The following is a 15,242-nucleotide window of genomic DNA, read 5'->3' on the forward strand; positions in this document are numbered from 1 at the left end:
TAATCTATTGACACTGTAACTCCATAATAAAAAGCCACCAAGTTAGTCAGGCATGACTTGCGCTTGGTGAAACCATGTTGGTTACCACTAATCACATCATCTTTATTTTCCGTGTGCCTTAGTAGGGTTTTCAGGAGGATCTGTTCCATGATTTTGCCAGGCAGAGAGGTGAGACTGACTAGCCTTTAGTTCCCTGGATCTTCTTCTTTTCCCTTCTTGAAAATGGGGTTTAAGTTTCCCCTTTTCCAATAAGTGGGAACTCCACTAAACTGCCATGACCTTTCAAATATGATGGATAGCAGCTTGGCAGCATCATCTGCCAGTTCCCTCAGAACCCATGGATGGAGCTCGTCAGGTCCCCTGGACTTGTGCAGATGGTCTAGAGCCTGATTTTCACTTACAGCAGGCAGATCTTCCTTCTCCCAGTTCTTACCTTTGCTTTCTGCAGCTTGGATGGTGTGGCTATAGCTCTTAATGGTGAAGACTGAGGCAAAGAAGTCATTGACCACCTCAGCTTTCTCCCTGTCCCTCGCAATCAGGTCTCTAGTTTCTTTCTGGAGAGGGCCTGCATCTTTCCTGGCCTTCCTTTTATCACTGGCACATCTGTAGAAATTCTTCTTGTTCTCCTTTATGTCTCTGACTAGATTTAGTTCTATCTGGCTTTCTTAACCTTATCCCTGGCTGCTTGGATAAGTTCTTTGTAGTCCTCCCAGGTAACCCATTCCTGTTTCCATGCCCTGTAGACTTTTCTGCACTTAAGTAAGGCCGGGAGCTCCTTGTTGATCCAAGGAGATCTCCTGTCTTTCTTGACTGCCTTCCTTTTTTGATGCACTTCTTGCAAAATGGGTGCAATGCTAATGTTTTGTAGTGTTGTTTTTCATGATTGATGTAAGGTTGGTAACAATGCCAGCTTTCATAACATTTTCTGAAATGTATTTCTTCTCCTCAGCATAACTGCATCAAGTCTTAGTTTAACTTAATCACGTGGGACTTCTGCTGCTCTCCTCACAGCCTCCTGGACCCAAAAATGAAGAAAACAGAGAAAGCAGACTCCTGTATGCCTATCTGGACTTTATTGGTAACTTATCCTATCTCGTCTGGAAAGGCCCTTATATAGGAAGAGAATGCCAGCCACCCTGTACTAGTCTTTGGCTGGTGTTGCAAATTTCTCAGGTTCAATTTATGACAAGTTGTTCTTTTCTTTATGCCATGGTATATAATTCTCAGGAGTGCCTGGTCTGTGTTTTCTAAACAGTGCCTGGTGAGATTAGTAAAACCAGTATCACTGCAAATGATGCACATTAAACTTTGACTGTCCCACTTAGTAATGAGAGTATTTAGCAATTATATCGTGCCTGTAAGTCGTAATACCAGAACATCACTCCAAACCTTCAAAACCTTCATGATTAGGAGCCTTGACTGAGAGATGTACTACTTTGTATATTTTCATGCGCACTAGCAATTGCTGCATACAACACAGAGACAGATCTGAGGGAAATCTACCAGGAGACGTACTAGGAGAAAGCTATGAGGAGAGAACTCAGCCCACTAGGACACAGGTGCACACTTCCCTCTGCCCTAGAGAACTGTGGATTCTTTGCTACGTGCTGGCAGGGCTTTAGCAGGAAGGCTGGTGAGTGCTTGCCCTAGCTCTGACCTCAGCAACAGATTAAAACTCATCTCTTGTTAGACAGAACGGAGAGTCTCAAGGCCACACCCCTTGACGACAGAACTGAACCCAGGCCATCCACTTCCTGAGCAACTATCTTATCGTATCTGTCAAAGGCTGCCAAGAAGGGGTTGATCAAGTGCCACCCTTACTTTTAGGCAGTGAACTGCAGTACCTGGTCTCTGTTGGGCTGTGGGCCTGCGCAGGGCCAGCATGTATGTAAGCTCAGCCCGTCACCTTTGGAGATGGGAACAGCTTTTGGCTCTGCCGTGTTCAAAATGAGGCATCTGGCTGATCATCCTAGACTTGCTGCTCGGTGAAGAAGGTAGCAGACCATTTAAAACTTATTTATTTTCTTTGTACATCTAGTGTTTTGGGAGTCCTTGGCTGAGGCAACTGCAGAAACCTGCAGTAACACAGGAGCACTGCCATTTCCTTCCCTGTGAACAGTGCAGTGCATTTCATGAGCTGCCTAATTCTGTTGGTGTACACAGGGCTGAGAGTATTCTCCCGGGGAAAGGAGAGGGCAATAGAGATGAGGATGTGGGGCAGGGGGGATGTAACAGGGAAATGCCTCTTTTCTAACACAGTTTGGTTTGGGCTGCAGGCGGGTCATGAGCAGGTCAGAAGGGGCAACTCCAGGCTTGTACAGAAGCAGAACTCCAAGCACTGGTCAAGTTTTAAGGCCAAGCAGGCAGATGCCTTGCGAAGTGAAAGAGGCAGCAGTCAGGTGATGACTGCAAGGTTTTTTCCAGGCCAAAGAATGGATTACAGTGTTTCAGTTCTGTATAAACAGTACAGTTATCTTGCAAAGAATGACTTGTGCTCAGCTACTCAAAATCCAGGGGAGAATTTTAGTCTGGGCTACACAAGTTCCACTTTGACTTTATGTTCCACGGCCCACTAGTTTTCCACAAGAGTCACATCTCGTGCATTAAGATTTCCCATTGAAAGTGATCTGATCCCTATAGTCGCAGTGTTGCACAGCTGTTCATGACAGTGTCAAATGGGACACATTCATCTGATGCTGTGCTCACACCAAGGGAACCATCAGCTCTGACACGCTACTGCGTGAACATGCATGCAGACCAGGTATCTGCATTTCACTTCTGTGTCCATGGAATGTAGCCATCTGGATTCTGTGCAATACAAAATACTTTTGGCACATACTAATTGAGGAGCTCCGTTTCCATGAAACTCTTCCTAAGTATGCCCTGAGAACTTCTAGCACCTACAAAGGGCTGATCTTTTTTGATAGAATTTCAGTCTGGTTTCTAACAGAACTAGATTTTTTTAGGGAAAATAAAGAAAGAGACAATATGCAGCACAGTTATAAGGGTGTCTTAAGGACACTTTTCTAGACAACAGATTTCATGCCTTGGTCACGTGCATCCCTTGTTTTTCTTGGCTTGTTTGTTCAGCTTACTCTTCCTGTCTGTCGTTGTGCAGCTGTACTATAACAATTGTCTGCACCATAGTGTACATAGGCTCAGCGAGTAGAGTCAGAGTATGATTTCCCTAGACCTCTAAGTCAACAATATGAGAGGAAGGAGAAGCTCAAAGATGATGAAAGTAGTAAAAATGAAACACTGAAGTAAGATTTAGATGAGAGAATGTGCAAAAAAGGCTCAGAAGAGACTGGGAGGGCAAGAGGACTCCTATTGCAGTGAGCACACAGGAGGCCCAGAGGAGAGGTAGGGAGCTGTAATAAGAGGCTGTTAAGCATCTATGAGCTCTAACATTATGGAGGGGAGAAGCAGTGTCGTGTACAGTAAGAAGAGATCATGATCATTAAGATCACTAGATTTTTAAAATGAATAACAAGATTTGCTTGTGGTCAATGAAGAGGAAAGTGTAGATGGACTCATTGGAGAGGTAAAAATCTACATTGGCCAGATACCTACAAGGCCAGATACCTACAGACAAAGTAATTCAGAAAACAGGGCAAGCAGATAAGCCTCATTAACTCATTCAATCAATTCAAGGAGAAACGTTTTCAGCCTTTCCTGTAAAAGGATTGTGCTTAAGTAATTGCCACATTACAAACCTGACACAACAGCTTGCAGACAATCCAAGCAGCCGGCTTGGAAGTAATTTCAGACAGCAGGAAAAGGTTTGTGGATAAAGTTGCTATCTGGCTGAATCCAGCCATACTAAGCCACATGAAGGGGGTAACACAGAAAAAAGCACAGGGACTCTGACCATACATGCAGTATAGCAGCTTTTCTATGGAGCAGCCCTATGCAGAAGGAGCTTTCCTGTAATCTGAAACATCACCAACTTCAAAAGATCATCAGTGATATGTTTTAAGCCCAGACACACCAACAAGGTTCTCCTTTCTGAGTTTTTGGGGTGCATTAGTGTCTTGTTCCAGACACTGTTGTGATGAGGGCAAGACATGCTCTTTAGGAGAGGCTGAGATTTTGTAGGTACTACAGCTTCAAGAAAAAAAAAATACAGCAAAATTCACAAATCAGTAACTTAGTTTAATGCTAGAGTAAATAGTAATGTATTTCAAACCATCTAACTGCTACCCAGCAAAGCTTTGCACTGCATAGTGGAGCTGAGCCATCAGTGGCCTTCAGCAATGACATACAACCATGCCACTAATTGAACAAAGATCTCTGCACTTACTAAGTCTAACTTTTCTAGAAGACTTATTGAAAGTGTCCTCCTTTTATGAAAGCCTGAGAACTCTGTGTCCTTCAATTTCTTTTGAGTTATTATGTCTGTTTAAAACTTCTGGCTGTATTTATCTGGAACAAACAGTTTCAAGAAATTTCTAGTCATCGTAAAAATGAGAATTTGGCCTTAAAAGAACAGTTTTAATATTGTAGTTCTTCTCTTGCTCCAAGTGAACACCAGTGACACATCTATAGTCTTTTTTTTCACTGAGTTTACAATAGTGCAAAATGTTTTTTGGGGAAATACTTGGTGTGTCTAAAACATGAGTACTGACAGTGAGCCAGAATCTTGCAGCAGATAATACTGAGCATTTCTATTAGTTGAGATTACAAAAACGTGAATTGGGATGATTAAAAGCAGGTCCCTTGACTGCCTTAAGGAAAGCCACATTGAAGGAAGCTAATGGGCATTACTTTGGCAGTAAGATGTAGCATCAACTCAGAGCCCTTGCACCACTTTCCTAAATAACTGAAGAACCCTGATCTCTTTCAAACACCACCACTGCAAACTTAACCTTAACAAAATGAACACCTACACAGCTTTCAGCTTACCTCAGGAGTAACTCTGTTTTTTCTTGTGTGTCAAGCAGGATACATAGACCTGTCAGCAACACCACCTCTCTGTCTGATGGGAACCCTCTAGCAACAACTGCTGCCTGAAAACTTGGTTGATATAACCAGACGTGAGCTACTGCAGATAACTAAAACGCACATGAAAGGCTTTTGGGGGGACGAAAAGGGTTATTTCTCAGAAATTATTCTTTGAATAGGTAAGTCACTGAAGTTGTGTGGTTTAGGAATTTAGAGATCTGAAACAGCTCGTTCAGAGCCAAGCACTGATCTTTACCCCTAGTACAATGATGCTGATGTCCTAATCTACAGCTGACAACAGCTGTGATCAAGACTGCAGTCTGGCTCGACTGAATCGCATGTCTTCCCATGTGTCCCATGTATCCTTTAGCAATCAGTATCTGGGATTTGTCCTTGAGATATTCATGCTACAAGTGCTAGCAAATGTCTCCATGGTTGAGGGGTGAGATAGTAGTACTGAAGAAGAGCATAAATAACTATTGTAAGACATCATCCACTTACCCAGCACAGCATCTGCATCAAATGCTTGCACAACTTATACTCTTGGCCTGCGTTTTCCCCAGGATCATTCCCAGCTTCCAAATCTTTCCCTCTTGGCTTCTGACTGTTGTTCCTGCTGGACAACGGACTACGGACTGTACAAGCCTGTCAGTTGCCCCAGGTTATTTGGTGGTGCTTCTCCATGTGTACTTCTGGGTCTTATTTAAGGGAGCTCTTGCTGCTCTAGAAGAATGAGGGGGGAGCCAATGGAAGAACAACCATCAGAACCTTCCAGGCTGCTTGCAGAGAGTGGGGAAGTGATGCCCTCTGTGAGGCAGGTATATCCAGCCTACATGAGCCCAGTCTCTCCTCACCTGAGGCACAGGGGAGAGGCAGCTGGGAAAATGGAGGATGTGCGCATACTATCTGAGAGCAGAGTATACAATACATGAGCCATAGTTATTTGATAGAGGCTCTTGAAACAAACAGCTTTCTGTTGATTAAAATGTACCTTGCAGAAGATTATTCTTTTAAACCATCTGAAACATGCTGTGGCTTTAAGTAACTTTCATAGCACTGCATAGCACACAATGTGAGGCCACACTACGCTCCCACCTACACAAATTGACACACACGAGTAGCTGCTCTGAAGGAAATGAGCAGACTTAATGGAACAGCCGTAGGAAGCAGCTCAGCCCTGTGAATTAGCTTTCAACTGCTTTTCAGTTTGGCTTCTCCTTTGCTTGCTTCATGTGGGGCAAGGGAAAGGCCAGCTTTTAGCAGAGGTCTGAAGATGAACTTCAACAGAAGGCAGCTTAGGCACAAGATGCTTTAGGTGAGATGAGGAAGGACAGCTCTTGGACTGATAGAGCACTTAAAGATGCAGGCACATATTCAATCTGAATTAATTGTCTAATCTGAAGCTATTAGAAGGCCAAATTAGTAATCAAAGTAAGTGAACTGTCAATGAAAGGACACAGAGAATGTAAAGAAGCAGTGACAGTTCAAAATGCTTTGGTTAAAATATGTATGTAGATTGCGATCCCTCCAAATTTCAACTTGATATTAGATACAGCCTGGTTGTAGCAGCACAGGGTTTCAACTCTTCTCAATTTATCATGCTGGGAACTGAAAGTCAGAAGGGTAAATGAGTTTACACAGTGCTCCCAACTGCTGTGGCTTCCAGGACACATCAGTTAGGACTGTACTATCTTTGTAACACATTGCTATTAAATTAGGTCTACACTGGATACAGGGCAGAGAAGGAGGTTCGTATTTATCTGGGCCAGGAATTTAGTCTAAAAAGATATGCAGATATGGAAGGGAGGAAAGTGATAGTAAGCATGCAACTAGCAGCCAACTTGAGGTGTGAATGCTAAGCTACATCCACAGAGATGTCTTTTCAATGGGACCCTGGAAAGCTCGGCAGCACCTACTGCTCTTAGGAACTGGATTTGCAAGACTTCTTTCTCAGCAGCTGCCCTTCCTCTGGTTCTGGAGCTCCTGTAGAGCTGGGCCTACGCTGGACAGACAAATCCAAGCAGCTGTAGTTTGCAGTTATGTTTGGGAATGTCCACCCAAATTTTCAAGCTAAGTCTGGACCAACTGTAATGACACATTAGGAATTTAGTGATTTCCACTGGTGAATGATTCTGATATATATCCTCAGGAGAATGCACATAAGCAATCCTCAAGCTACAGCTTAACCTTTGATAGGGATTCTTCTGTGATCTGAAAAGGACAATTACTTCTGTTTCTGAGTTAACCAGCTTATAAAGTTCTCCTGACAGCCCCATAAAAGAGAAACTCAGTGTTTGTAAGAGCTTTGAAATACCCTACCTACACCAATGTTCTATTTCTTTCTCCCAACAGCTGTCTGAAACTCTTACATGTTCTTTCTGTGACAAGAAGAGGGACTGAGTTCCTTCAGCTTCAGACACAGTTTCTGCAGGTGGGGCACTGGCACCAGGTGTACAGGAAGCACAAACTCAGTGCCTGCACACTACTCAGTGAGTAAATCAGCATTAGATTGCTCTGACCAGCACATCCATGAGTTTGCAGACCTTAAAGTGAGAGGTTTTGAGAAGAAAAATTATATTGGATTTACAAGAGAATAATTCAGGAATTTTTAATTTGCGGGGCAGACAGAGAATAAGTACCACGTTGTCACGGAGTTGACCAGATCAATCTATGTCCGTGACAGGGGCGGCAGGCCTCTGCCCTCCCCCCCCACCCCAGTCCCACAAAAAATGGGAAGGAAGGAAGGGAGGAAAAGAGCAGCGGCAACAATCTATGGAGGAAAACTTATTTTACTATAATATTGGAATGCAAGATAACACAATATATATACAATTTAATTGAAATTGAGATTAATAAATCAGACAAGATGAGAGAGAGAGTTCCCGGGACCGATTCAAACCTGAAAAGCTTGGAACGGCCAGGAAAGCACCCTCCAGCACCCACTGCCAGGCAGCAAGAAAGCGCCCCCCCCACCCGGAAGGGCCAGATCCCGTGACTGCTGTAATGTACAGGGATAGGTAGCTGGGATTGGGGCAGTGACACTTTAATGCCCCGTGCACTACATGATGTTTTGATGTGGAATACTGAAATCCAAAAACAAAAAAAAACAAAAACATAGAACCATGACACACGTGACAGCTGCATTACTTGACAGGTTTCTTTCCCATAGGTTACAAAAAAATAAGGCTTCTAGCTTTGGCCTTTGAGAATCAGCCTAAACTGATGCTTGCTACAAAGGCCCGAAGAGCTGCTGTGGATGATGCACACCTCATTTTGCTGGGTCAGAGTGTGAAGCTGCTATGGGATGGATTTTCTAGGACTGGACCTTGAGCTCCACACTTCTGAGCAATGCCTTGAAAGATCTGGCATGAGGAAATAGCTGGTGGGTGACCCATAGCAGTCATGTGAGATCAGAACTGGAACAGTGTGAGTGTGAGATGCCACTGATGAAGCCAGGAGATGTGAGGGAGGGCAGTCAAATACAGTGAGTTCCACACTCAGTGCATACAAGGGAGTAGAAGGACAAGGACCAAGAAATCCTATGGTCCAGTCTGTGGGCAAAGGTTTCTTGACTTATAGAGTAGGACTTGAAGTTACATGAGATTAAAAGTCCTGATATTAGTGGAAAAGACATTGATCTAGGAGATGAAAGAGCTATGCAGAGCAGAACTCAATATTACATAAGGTTAATAGCCCTGGCATCAGTGAAAAAGACAGCTGTGTCAAGAATAGAGATGAAAGTGACAGTGCTAAAATTGTTTCCCTTCTGCATGAATGACCTGCCTGACTTGTTTCATTTCTGTGCCCTGTTACCTCATAATCCAGAGTATTTATCAATCCATCCCTTTTCTTCCTCTATGCTCTGTTTACAGACACCTGCTGTCTGAAGGACTGGTGTGTGATAGCCCCTGTGCCTCTAACAGAACAAATAGCTTGAAACTGAAACTGGCAATGAAAATACCGGGTTTGCATGGAGGGATGGTGTTGACAACTCCATGCTCATTATAAATATTAGCAAGGAAACCAAATTAAAGTACACACATATCACAAGTTAAATACACACAAGCTGCATGGCCCAAGGGTTGAAATTACTAGGAAACCTGGCACACAAGCTTCAGTGTGTGTATGTGAAAAGAGAGGAGAAACAAAGTGGACCTTTTTCACCCAAACTTACATCAGTGGAAAATGGTACTCAGCAGTAAGGTATTTCAAGAGGGTTGACTTGAAACAATTATTGCTGTTGCAGTTCACAGTTTTACAGGACAAAGAAATCCATTCGTAAAACAGGAAGAAAGAGTAACATCAGTTTTGTGTGTCACACATGACAGCTCCCAGAGTCTTTCAGGTATTATGTCCGTTTATTTTGACCTAAATTTCCAGAAGGCAGAAGTTTGAAGAGCTTGAACAATGTGATGTGGCATAAAGGAATCATAAATGCTTTTTGGTACTGATGCTGAGTTACCACTGACTCCAGCCAGCAGCTGCACACACAGAAGGACTGTAGAAACAGTACTGTCCTGCCCCTCTCGTGGCCCCATCAATACTATTGCTTGAATTCAACAGAAGATAGCTCCTGACATTGGCTTTTTTAACACTCTCTCCAGTTAAATCACTCACATCTTCATTTTGATCCCCTTATTCCTAGGCACATTGCTTTTCCAAAGCACTAAATGATCATCTACCCTGTTAAAAGGTTTAGATTCCTGTCCCCTGTCTGACTGTACAGCCACCCTGACTTGTTTACTTCCATTCTTCTGAGTTAGCTTGTCCTCTCATTTGCATTTTTGTGTAAAAACATAAAACTGAACAAATAATTGGTCTGCATCCACTAGATACTGAGGCTTTCCAAACTGCACACATTATTTGTTGTCCTTGAAAAGCTGTGGTCTATGTAAGCAGTAAATTTCTTGCCTTAAGAGGAAGTATATAGCTTCGTTTCTTGATAAAGCATAAGGTAGGGGTATTAAATTTTGTGAAATGCTTCAGTATGCTCAGAAAGGCACCACTGTGTGCCACAGCTACGAAACTACACAACAGCACAATCTGAGCTGTGGTCCAGTTGTGCATGGTATTGAGAGCATGAGTTTCAGACATTTGAGATGCAAAGAGGCTTTGTTGAAGCTGGCACTGGTAAATCAATATCCTTTGCAGATTGGCCACTAGTCATCCCTGCTGACCAAAAAAGTGTGCACAAGCACACTAGGTTATCAAAAAGAGCTTACCATCTTCTTGTCTGCTGTATGTGGTTTGAGTTCTATTAAAATTTGATGCTACAGAAGAAGAACAGAAGGAAACTGACATGCATCTGTATGAGGTGTCAATTTAGCAAGAGAGGTTTGAGTCTTTGAAGATGACTTGAAGAAGCTCTTTTTAGCAAGTGATGCATTCCTATCTGACAGGAATTTAATCTAATCTCTTCTCTCTCACAGGTGAAAACTTCTTTCTGCACTAATGGGGCAGATAAGCCTTGTCTCTGTCAGTATATTACCAACACCTACATACTGAGGAGAAAATACCACAGAGGTATGCCTCAGATTTGATGCAAATGTAAAAGCATTTCTGGCATGACAGCATATCTGGATACTTAAGTGGTTTGGATGAAGTGAAACACCTACATGAAACACCGTAAGAACAAGGAGCCCCAGGCCTCTGACAGGACCTAAATGTGAAGCAACTGTGCAGTGAATCTGTAAAGTAACTTCTTATACGACAGATCTCCTGTCTATAGACCAAATTAGTCTTCATCCACACTGTGTTTCAAGATGCTGATGGCATATCATTGTCATAAGACATCAAAATAAACTGTGTCTCTGCAGTATTATACCACCTACAGGAAACTAGAGGACTTCACCTGTAAAATAGACAGGTCCTCCAAACAGCTTTTTTTTTTTGCTGCTATTACAGCTGTTATCTCAGATCCCAAAATGAGGTTATAGAGTTGTGGTAGAGGAAAAAGAGCATCCACCCCTCTAGCGTTATTAACCAACTACTTGGAAACAGAGGAGAAAATCTCCCCTAGTTTGTATGGGCTTGGTCAATTCCTAGTCGAAAGCCAGCAGAGCTTCCTAGCAACACCTACAGCAGCTATCTGTAAAGCAGTTCTAATGTTTTCCCTGTTCTTCAGATTAAGCAAGTCTTGGGAATGTGATAGAGAAGGTATGCATAATATGCTGCTCAACGGTAGTATGTCCTGCCAATTAGACTGTGGAGTACAGGAAAGAAGGCTTTTCCAAAAAGCTTTCACCATGACTGACAAAACTCAGCCACACAAAAGTCAAAATGGGGAGTAAAGGACAGAAAGGGTTCAGAAGAATCATTCATTCTCTACTGGCACAAGAAAAGATTAGATTCTGCACATCATTTATCCTGGGTCCCCTCCAAGTAAAAGTCAGGGTCACAGCACCCCCATGGGCTTTGGTTTTGATCCTTCCTGTCTATCAAAAGGGGGCTTCATCCAGTCACTACACTGTGGAAGTCTGGCAAACTTGATCCTTTCCAGCTCTGCTGCAGACATGCTATTTACTGTCAGGCAAAACTAAACTTGTCCAGACCTAAGGAGTAAATTAGGGTCATATGGTACCTCTCCTAATATATTTAAATACTCTTCCCTTTATTGATGTGGACTCTCTGCATTAATGTGTTATTTTTATGAGACTGGGGGAAAACACTGGAGATAAGTGCATTTGCTGTTAAGCAAAAAGAAAATAAAGAGAAGTGGAAAAGGAAGATTTTAACTTCTGCATTGAAAACCAAACAGAACAGCTTCTTGAGAAAGGGAAATTGTTTCCTGGCAGAGCTAGCCATGGAATACTGCCTATACTTATCTTGAATCCATGGCTGCAAGAGTGGAAGTTACTCAACTCAGTCTACCTTTACGTGGCTTACTGTTCTACTGCTCTGGGGAGCCATAAGGGACACAAATTTCAGCCCTCTTGGCTACACATTCTTCATTCCCTCCACTTCAATCCTCTCACAGGACAGATGATGCACACTTTGTGCAGTTTTCCTAGGTCATGGTAAGCAGCTCTGTAGAAGGATAGCTCCCTTGTATCTTGGGACGGAGCATCATTCCCCATGGCTGCTGGAGGGATGCAGTTGGGATGCTAGACCTGGAAATGTGCTCTGTTGTGATGTTAGGTTGACCACAGCAAAAAGGAAAAACGGCTTCTGACTTCGCCTGTCTGAGGGATTTCAGTGAGGGGATGTATTTGAACCCACAGATGTTTCTGCAGGCTCCCAGTGAGACGGGGAACAGAGTCAGACAAATTTTCTCTGGACAGCTCTGCTCCTAGCTAGAGGGATCAGAGCAGTCCCAGGGCCTCTTCATGGTATCTTCACCCAACAAAGATAAGGCTACTGAAAAGAGCAGCGGAGCCACCACTCCTCAGATGTCCCGGATGAGGACATTGTGGTGTAGGAAAAGCACAGTGCTGGGGACTGGAGAAATGTCTAGTAAGTTACACAGTAGGAAAGTGAAAAAGTGAGCAAAGCCTCTACTTAGAACTGAGCCTTTCCTCTGCTTAGCTGATGTAACAACAGGCAAAATCAAGATCCAGCAGGAGTTAATTGTAGAGACATGAAATCTGTTGGTAGGCACAAAGGAGAGAGTAGTCTTCCTGAAATAAAGCTGCTTGCAGCATCTTCACAACTAAGGGAACCCAGTGCACCATGGGGAGCCACCAAAGTGAAACTCTGGCTTGGATCGCATCCCCTTGTTTTGTGAGTGAAGTTCAAATGTCTCCATGCTCTCAAGCTCCTACAGAGAGGCAGGAAAGAGGAATGCCATGACTGCTGTAGAATTTGAACTGCAGAAAGCCACAAGCACTGTCAGTGGATGCCCTAACTCACAACATTTTCAGTGAGGCTTAATACAGCTAAGAGAATGAAACAGCTTGGATCAATTCCAAAAGTGTAAGCTAACAAACCAACATGATCCTTTTTTTACTGTAGGTGCAAAGATTTAGTGGCTGCTTTATGGACTCTTGCAGCTAACAGTCTGTTTGTGGTAGATTCATGATTTCAAGCTCATTTAATCAGCTTTAACACTGGAATGAAAAGCAGTTCTCAAATCTGTCTTGCATCAAGGAGCTGGGTCTTTGCAAAAACAAAACATCTTAAACATCAGCAGACCACAAAATTATATGAACTAGCAAGAACAGGGTCTTGCTGCATTTTTTGTCTTGCTTCTGTAAGTTTTTCAAAAACAGGGTCTTCCTGCCAAAGACGTGATGGAAATCATCTGTCTAGGTCAGCCCTCTGCCCTTCTTTCCCTAATGCTGGTAATCCTCATGTGTCCCACTAGAGCAAAGCACTTGCCAGTTGTGCCAGCAGCAAAGCGCAGAGCAGCTCTGCATGCTGCCGATGAAGCAAAAGGGGAAATGACAGAACTTCTAGTTCCTGTTGCACATGACCATTACATGTTTTTTAAAGCATAAACGGTAATGAGCCTCTGTGTCCTGCATACACTGCCTCAGTGTGAAAAGCTCTCAGGAAGAAATAGAATATTGGCAGGTGGGAACCTTAGTCTTTGCTCTTTGCTTTGTTTTGGTCTAATATCTTAGGTTTGGGACATCAACCACGTTTTTGGAGGGTTGAAGCAAGGAGGGGAGACCCTCCTCCCCCCACAGCCCCCCCGCGCTACTAAAAATGTGTCTGGGGAGTTGAGGTGTTATAAAAATAAGAACATAAATCTACAGCTGATCTGAAAACAAGATAGCATGAATAAAGAGTTAGATATTGAGGTAGAGGATCAGAATCAAAAGGATGAAAGTCATAGGCTAAATAATTCAGAGAAGCTTCCTGACTGTTGAACCCACTGCAAATGTGACACATCTCCTAAAAGGAAACAAAGGTCCGTGCCTTGCAACTCTAAAACACCCCTGTAGCAGGTGACAGAAAATATTGAGAGGTGCAGTCCCCTGTGGTGAGAGGACAGGAGATGGGGCAAAGAGTGCTCAACAAGACAGAATATCTGTTTCAGCCCTCAATTATTTTTTGCTCCATATGCTACTTCCTGTGCAGAGCAGTGATAACAAATTAAGAGTTCAATAGCCCCTCTGAGACGTGACAGGATACTACACAGTGAAAAAGTATTAAGCAAGCAGCAATAGCTACTGATACAGGTTTTGACAAACCTAAAAACCCTCATAAAGCTCCGCATTTGTCATGGCATGTATCTACGCTGCATTGGTTTCAGCAGTGCTTGGTTCTGCTCAACACCAAAATTTTTTAGATAGTCTGCTGAGGACTTATCTTGTAATGAACGTGCCTGATCTTTAACCCCTGCCTACAGGGCAGGCCAGCACAGATAACAAGGACTGCAATGTTAACACCTGGGCGTTATTAGAACTGCCCAGATGAGCGATGTGCTAGAAATCTTCAAAGAAAAATTACAGTGGTGCCTGGCTTTGTTGCGTGCTCCACACTGCTGGTGCCACACCAGTGCACAAAGAAAAGGCGTTTCTGAGAAGATTAATATAAAGTGTTTGGTAAGATCTGTGTTTTGCTGAAAGAAATATCCAAAGTCCTCTTTCGTCATTTGAGGTTTTGCCAATGTTGTAATCGCATTTCTATCTTCCGTGCCCCTCCTAAACACAATTTTTCCTCTGCCACTTGAAAATGGTTTGAAAAGCTAGTGAATCCAATCTCACATGAGCAAAGCAAGCACTGTCACTCCCATTTCATATGAATGGGAAAGGAGGCAAAGAGAAGTGAACTACCTTCCTAAGAAGCTGCTATACAAGAGAAGGTTTTGGGCTGAAAAGGCAGGGGACTCTCATTCCTGCTTCCACACCCCTGTCCATCAGCAGTGTGCCTGCCAAGTGACGAGAGCTCCTATGCCCTAGAAGCACAAGGCACACAGCGTGAAGAAAAGCACTGCAGTTGTCCCGTTGCTGCACTTTTCCTTCACCTTGCCGCAGCAACAGCTCTCAAGTTTGCTTTCCTGAACCAAAATGCCGCTGGTAATGAAAGTGAGACTGCGGGATCCATGTGGAACAGGGGGGACAAGTAGGTCTAAATCACAGCTGCTGTTCTATGTATTGGCTTGGAATCAACCCAAGGAGTCCACTAATCCTGTACAGTTTGTTCACTTCTCCTTACATGCGCAATTTTACTGAATTTTCAAATCCCCATTTGAAAATTATTCCTATTGAAATGTAACTCATTTTCCTACCTGAGAGACTAACTGCTAAAGTAAATGGCAGTCCTTCTCATTCCCCTTTCACAGATGTAATTTCTCCCCATACCATCCCCCCCCTCCAAATCTCAACCCTGTAAAACATTCTGAGGTCCACAGC

The 15,242-nt window shown here is 43.3% G+C and overlaps 1 protein-coding gene across 2 annotated transcripts in view; it reads right to left on the reverse strand.

The window, feature by feature from the left end:
• Positions 1-15,242, reverse strand: part of RCSD1 (RCSD domain containing 1) — a 34,757-nt gene that overhangs the window by 19,177 nt on the left and 338 nt on the right. The gene's annotated exons all lie outside the window — the stretch shown is intronic.

Source organism: Centrocercus urophasianus, unplaced genomic scaffold (assembly GCF_019232065.1).
Source record: "Centrocercus urophasianus isolate 14NV4802_14NV808 unplaced genomic scaffold, USGS_Curo_1.0 seq_12, whole genome shotgun sequence".
Lineage (NCBI taxonomy): Eukaryota > Metazoa > Chordata > Aves > Galliformes > Phasianidae > Centrocercus > Centrocercus urophasianus.